Source organism: Phoxinus phoxinus (assembly GCF_949152265.1).
Source record: "Phoxinus phoxinus genome assembly, chromosome: 8".
In the NCBI taxonomy this organism is placed as follows: domain Eukaryota; kingdom Metazoa; phylum Chordata; class Actinopteri; order Cypriniformes; family Leuciscidae; genus Phoxinus; species Phoxinus phoxinus.
In genome coordinates this window covers 3,373,229-3,380,916 of record NC_136883.1, presented here as the reverse complement: position 1 = coordinate 3,380,916, position 7,688 = coordinate 3,373,229, and the positions used below count along the sequence as shown (strand labels likewise).

General features: G+C 40.3%; 1 long non-coding RNA gene across 1 annotated transcript; it reads left to right on the top strand.

The window, feature by feature from the left end:
* Window positions 1–609: 609 nt before the first annotated feature.
* Window positions 610–2,414, top strand: LOC307003117. The gene is made up of 3 exons (XR_013798622.1): window positions 610–1,524; window positions 1,640–1,691; window positions 1,953–2,414. It is a non-coding gene; the product is annotated as an uncharacterized lncRNA (long non-coding RNA).
* The last annotated feature ends 5,274 nt before the right edge of the window (window positions 2,415–7,688 follow it).

The following is a 7,688-nucleotide window of genomic DNA, read 5'->3' as shown; positions in this document are numbered from 1 at the left end:
AGGATGTCAACAATGTATACATTTTCCAAACTCTTCCGCTAAATTCTCAATGAGCACATCCTTCTCAATTCCTGAAATATTTTTCTCACTCAAACACAACCATTGGCAAAACTTTACATATCAGCTTGTTTGTTTTTTTTTTCTCCTTTTATTTTCTGTAGCACAAACATGATGATGCCAAGGTCATGATTTCAAATTCTAGGTAATGCATGAAATGAAGAAATGTTCACCTTGAATGCAGCGCAAATGTATAGAACTTGCAAATTCAAATATGTTTGTGTAAAAGTGTCTGCCACATGCAGAAACTCAAGAGATTTTAAACCTTAAACTTATTTAATATTGAATATTGAACATTATAATTAAATAAAAATTCATTCATTTTCATAAACAAGGATTTAAATAAAATGCACTTAGACATACACATCCATTTTTACCTAAAGACCTGTACATCCAACAACTTTGATTTATCAATTAGAATTTTTTTATTTTTTTATTTGTATCAATGTCATAAAGATCAGGCATGCCGATGCCGACGTGGTTTTTATACATTTTAGAAATGTTAGAGTAAACTTTCCAAGATTAGCTGCTGTGTCGAGTTGCATGTTGATGTCACAGGTCGGGGGGGTCAAGCCAGACTGCACCCACCCCTGAAACCCAGGATCACCTCGAGGAGCGTACCAGGAAAATCAGACAGACGCGAGAGTAAAAATTTACAAGGTTTATTTTGTTAAAATTAATTAAAAGTCTCAATGTTGGTTCTGTGTCTCCCAACCAGAACGGGATCGGACCGCGGACGCCGGGAAGGCGTGGAGTTCCCTTCGGCAGCTCGTGCCTGTGCGTGGCCGGTCGGGGAAAAGAGGAGTCGGCCACCCGTCCACTGAGTGGGGGAGTATCCTGGTAAGTAGAACTTGTAGCTGCTTTAGTCAAGACGATGCAAGGAATATTTCATATGTCCACCTCTTTCCACAGCGACATCACATACGGCGTGGGCCAGGAGGATCCTTCAATCTGCACAGCAGAGTAAGTAGTTCAACAACAGGTATATGTTCTTGGAATGAGTGATGGGGCTTACGGCTGGAAGATGCTTCGGTCCAGACGAGGAAAGGAATAACTATGGTGTCCACCTCTCTTCACAGCGGCATCACATACGGCGCTTGGCCAGGAGGATCCTTCAATCTGCACAGCAGAGTAAGTAGTTCAACAACAGGTATATGTTCTTGGAATGAGTGATGGGGCTTACGGCTGGAAGATGCTTCGGTCCAGACGAGGAAAGGAATAACTATGGTGTCCACCTCTCTTCACAGCGGCATCACATACGGCGCTTGTCTAGGAGGATCCTTCAATCTGCACAGCAGAGTAAGTAGTTCAACAACAGGTATATGTTCTTAGAACGAGTGAGGGGGCTTACGGCTGGAAGATGCTTCGGTCCAGACGAGGAAAGGAATAACTATGGTGTCCACCTCTCTTCACAGCGGCATCACATACGGCGCTTGGCCAGGAGGATCCTTCAATCTGCACAGCAGAGTAAGTAGTTCAACAACAGGTATATGTTCTTAGAACGAGTGAGGGGCTTACGGCTGGAAGGTGCTTCGGTCCAGACGAAACAAGGAATAACTCTGGTGTCCACCTCTCTTCACAGCGACATCACATACAGCGCTTGTCTAGGAGGATCCTTCAATCTGTACAGCAGGGTAAGTTAACACATGTACACACAATCGTCCAGCAGGTAAGGAGAATCTTCACACTGAACGCCTGGGTTGTTTTTGTTACGGTGACAGTGGTGGGCTTTCGAAATGGTGAGCATACGGCATTAACTCTGTATATATTCCCCACACCCTGTAACTTCACTTCAAGCAATCTCTTGTGTAAACACACCACTTCAGACACTGCATATCCACTCGTAGTGAAAATAGAGCCAGCACTCACCCAACGATCGCTCCTTCCACTGACAGGCTGGATCGAGTCCCACCCAATAGCGAAAGAGCGAGAATACCTCCTCACTGACCCGGGGACCAAGCGTTTCCTTGCCCACACTCGGAGGAGAAGACGAGAGTTCAACGGATCCCTTAATCCATACACTCTCCGGTGACACAACCCTCGTGATCAATCCACTTCACAACGTTATATCAATCTCAGTGCAGGTACATGCATTCAATCAAATTCCACGATCATATTACTTATCTTCTCTCAGATGATAATGGCGCGGCTTGGTCTGCACTTGGTCCTCGTAACTCACTCTCTTTCCGTCCTCAGTATCTCCACTCGATCGCTGTTATATCTGCCGCACAGCCGAACGGCCAAACCCCACAATAATCCTCAGATACCTTCGCACGCCAGCCCAAACGTCAAAAGGGATCCACTTCTCTCAGGGGAACACAGTCAAAGGAGAGGACAACCAGGAAGAACGACCGGGAGAACGAACAACCCGTGGGAATTTACCCCGTGAGAATCACCAACTTCCTGGTCTCTGAACTTCCTTTTTATATGGTTCCTCCGCCTTCATAATCCTCGCGCAGATCCCGGCGTTTAATCCTCCGCACCAGATGTCAATCCGTCATTAGCGTTGTTATGGTGACATAACGCGCAACCCGGAAGTGGTTACCGTAACACCGGTCCGGCCGGAACATAATTCCCGCGGGAACTTAGTTCCGCTTCCTTTTCGTCACCCCGTGACATAGACAAAGACGGTTGCATGTTTTGGAAAAGTGTTCTCAATTTTGGGAAATACATGCAAGTTATTTTTTTATTTTTTATTTTTTTAAACATAATACACAAACACATTATATTGTTAAGAAATTTACTTTTTTAAATGGAATTTTGATGGAATGGCCTTTAAGGAAATCTTAATTTAAGAACAGTAATCAATATTAATTTTGCAAGTATGAAACTCTGTGGCCTTGATCAGATTTTCCAAAAAGGATATTTCATCATTACAGAAATATCGTGGAAGTGAGGCTTAAGCTGTCAATTGATACCTAACCCTGATGAGTTAGACTGTGGCACATATTTAGACTGCGGTCATAATTCGATTGTTAGGACATTGTTAGCCATATTTAATTATGTCTTGGTTCAACCCTCATAGTATACTGAGATTGGCTATCTTTAATAATAGAGATTTCAGAACTATCCTGTAATTTTTTTTATCAAATCCTTCAAAATTGTCTATTTTATCACAATGTAGAATTTAAAGTCGACATGAAATAGAAGCTGTGACAGTATTTTCTTCCCTATATTGTGATGTATATCCGAGTGCGTCTGGAACAAGAACAAATCTTGGGCGGAGCTTGATTTTGTCAGGTGGATGGTTGTGGTTTGCTATTGGTGGATCTCGTGTGAGTGACAAGTTGCCCCGCCCTCATCATCAGAGAAGAGAAGAGATGTCACTGCAGGAGGGAATCTTCTGATTCAAGATTATGAGGCACATGAATTTTGTGTTGTTGTTTTTATCGCAGCAAATGCACAATGTGAGTAATACAATTAAATACTGTTGCCACAGGCAAAACGCAAGGGTCAAAACTGGCTATGTGACATAAACAAACACTGTCGTTGCAGAGAGACAGAGCTTCAATTGTAGATCAGCCAGGTAACAGAAAATAATGGGGTTTTAAATGGTGGTACATTGCATTTTAAAGGTTGATGGTGGCAGACAAACAGAAGTGTAGTGTTTGTGCTGTAAAGAGATGGCATCTCATCAGGCATGTGCACCTGTGTTTTTTTTGTGTGTGTGTGTGTGTGTTTTGCCCAGGCTGTGTGACAGTTCTAGCTCTGATTTGATTATGAAGCTACATGTTTGATTCATGTAGGAAGCGTGTCAGCAAATCAGGTCAAACAAACCAGCATAGGTGTTATCATAACTTGGTGATAACAAGAAATATAGTAGGCTACATAAAGGGAGACTGTGTTTTTCATATGTGAAACCTAAATAGAAAGCCTGTGTCTTTTAATACTGTATGTGTTCAGCTAAAGCAACTCTGCATATGCATTTATAAAAATAACACTTTGCCTTTCGTCTGCTGCACATATTTCCGTTTTAATGAGCTTGTTAGCATGAGTGTTTTGGAAATGCAATCCATTGTTAGAGTGCGATAATGCACAGATGAGAACTTTTATTTTTTGATTGTACTTTTTTTTTTCTGGTTTGAAACTCCCAAAGTGCAAACAATCTATATAATAAATGTCAAAATGGAAAAAGTGTCGTTTCTTTAAATAATTATTTTTGCCACATTCCACCATTATGTATTCACACCATTTTGTCCATACAGCTAAAGTTCTGATAATTTGGTGAAATATTCAATATGCAACTGGCTTACACTTTATTTTAAAGTGGCAAAGTTACATTGTAGGCTACTTACTCAAATAAGTTCTGAGTAATATTGATTAACTATAGAGTTACAGTTTGGGTTAGGGTTTGTTTTGGGGTTAGTTACTTGTAACTATCATTCATTTACTGTTTTAAATAGTAAGAACTGTAATGTGGCCGACAGACCTGGAACTTCTTAGCTGTGAGGATAAAGAAAATAAAGTTGGTAGTTGTAAGTTGGAGTAGCGTGTGGTTTACTTGTGGTTTGTCTTCAATGTTCCTGGTTTCTCTTCCATGTTTATTGGATTATTGCCTTGATCTCTCGTCTTGATTATTTATGTTTTGCCTTTTATAATTAAATCTATCTGTGTGAGGATTTGGATTGGCCCTGTCCTCATCCTTGCACACCTTTCACAATCCTTGTCAAACAACTGGAATCATGCATTCAACAGAGTTGTGATGTTAATAGTTATATGAATTATAATCAGAATCTTGCAAGTAGTATATTAGCTTGTTATGGTTGCAACACATCACATTATTTAAATTAAAATAAACTGTCAAGTCACTCACAAGTTTATCTGTATTTTACTATGGTGTCAAACACTGCTCATCCCATTGAAGTCTTAACCTCTGAACTGTGTTTAAAGAATGCAGCACTTTAATCGGGCAAAAGAACTTGGGAAAAAAATGGGGTTAAAATCCTCCAGTCACTGCAACGGGACCAAAGACTTGTACAATACCTCTAGCTTTTACCAGATTACGTTTGTCATGACAAATATAGTGCAAAGTGAGGCAGTAAATCTTCCGAGTTTATACAACTCTCTAAAGAGGTGACAGACTGGGGCAAATCTATTCTTCTTGATGAGGAAGTTTTATAGAGGGACTGTTAATCAGCAGAGTGCCAGCGCTCTCTCATCAGTTAATGCCGATGAAAGAGCATTAACCAACATCACACCAGCTGTCCATCACCTCCCTACTCCCTTCATCTCTCACACCGACAGCATGATGAGAAGAGAAGAGGCAGATTACTGTCAGATTTGTACCTGGACGTGTTCCCGTCTCATTGTCATCTTTCTCTCTCCCTCCTTCTTCTCTCTCATTCTCAGAGAATGGGTTTTCAAACTTTCTAATGGCACATATGGCGATCCCCTTGTGTAGGAACCCCTTCCTGAAATAGAAAGGCAGGTAAAGCCCAAAAAAATATATGTGATTTTATACCTAATATCTGCATGCTTAAATATGTATGTATGTAGGCCTACAGTATGTGAGTGTGTGAAATTCACATTTGTGAAAAATTTTACACAGATTTTTTAAAACATGACATTTTGTAGCTACAGTAGGGGCCAAAAGTGATGACCGGGTAGGATATTTGTTGTTTAATGACCCTACAAATTAAAATCAAAATATTATTTATTTTAAATGTATGTATATTGTATATTTGAAATATGCAAAAAAAAAGTTTGAGGGGTGAATATGTTCTTGGAAGATTTTTTTCAAGGATATACAGTATATATATATATATATATATATATATATATATATATATATATATATATATATATATATATATATATATATATATATAAGGGATGCACCGATATGAACATTTTGGTCGATACCGATAACCGATAATTAATTATATTTGAAAGCCGATAACCGATATATTGGCCAATAAATCTAAATCCCAATTTTTATATATTTGTTAGAGCCTGATTACCAAAAAAAAAAGTCTTAACATTACAAGCCATATCCCAAGCACACAATTATAATATTAATTGAATAAACCCACGGTCCCCTTCTCCCCCCCCTGGAGGGGGATCAGGAGCCTACGGGTACCCGTCAGGGATGCGATGGGGGTTTCGGGTCCGCCGGAGCGGGCCCGAGGCATTTGGTTTTTCGTTCTTGGGACGACTTGGGCCCGTAGACCTGTAATGATCCTTCCGCAGGTTCACCTACGGAAACCTTGTTACGACTTTTACTGTCTCTAGATGGTCAAGTTTGATCGTATTCTCGACGCTCCGCCAGAACCCAGCGAGGAGCTCCGGCAGGGCCGATCCAAGGACCTCACTAAACCACCCAATCGGTAATATTAATTATAATATTATTTGAATACTCTATTCTTATAATATTCAGATTTTGCGCTGCGCATGTTGTACTTTCCAGTATTTTCCTTTTAGAAGTGATTCCAGTCATATTTCAGCAAATTCAAAACCATCATGGTGAACAGTGCACATCTGAGGTGTTTTAGCTGAGGAAGTAATACATTATTTATCGGCTTTAATATATCGGCCAAATTTTCTTACTGGGCCTATAACTATAACATTAAAAATGAACATGTATCGACCGATACCGATATGGTGGCCTATATATCGTGCATCCCTATACATACAGTATATAGTAGTACTTGTAGTGATAAAAATATATATATAGTGTTAATGGGTTAAAGCAAATCTACATTTTTATTTTATTTTCTTGATTTCTCTTTCACATGAACCCATTAACACCGTATTAGACCCAGTATAAAAACCCTGTCTTGCAGCAAAATATACTTGTTTCAAAGTGCAGAAGTCATTTATAACTTGAGAGATTGTTTAAAACCCAGCATTAGATAGTCAGGACACTTACAGTATGGAGTATATGAAGAGATGTGAACTACATCAGCTGAAGATGCTGGCTTGTTATTTTTAACAAACAGAAATCCTAAGGGAAGTCATTTTCCTTTGTTACTGGGACGAGGGGGAAATCAGTTTGGCATTAGCGCAAAAATAACATGATTACAAAGATATTAGTACGTAAACCACATCCTTTACATTACTTTCAGGAGGTGCTTTATTTTCTTACAGAACAGAAAGGGAATTAACATTGGGAAAAAACAAATTTAAGAAGTAAGCTTCAAGGACTAACCAAGCAAATAAAGGAAGCATTTATAAAGTAGTTGAATCCCTTTCCCTCTCTCTGGCTTTGAGAAAGGAGGGAACGGTTCCCTGGAGGAGGTGGAGTGGCCCGTCCCGAAGGCCTACTGATTCCCAGCTGGGCTGATTCATTCCCCAGGCTCTCGGCAAGGCCGTGACGGGGCGATTACTCTGGCACCTTCTCCTCACGGCACAGAACCACTCTGGCCCAGTGGGACGTCCATTAGTGCGAGTCACAGCATCATACTCGCTCTCGGTCTTGTTACCTCAGGTCCTAATTGCCATGCTGACAAACAGGGAGTGAAGAGAGACAGGGAGAATAAAATGAGAGGATTTGCTCTTTGTCCTTCACTCTCCCTATCCAGCCAACTGTTTGCATATAGCTTAGCTGGCAATATGTGCGTCTGTTCTGCTGAGGGCTGAGGGAGATATTTATAGTGACTCGTAATTGAAAGCGATGATCTTTCGTTCAAACG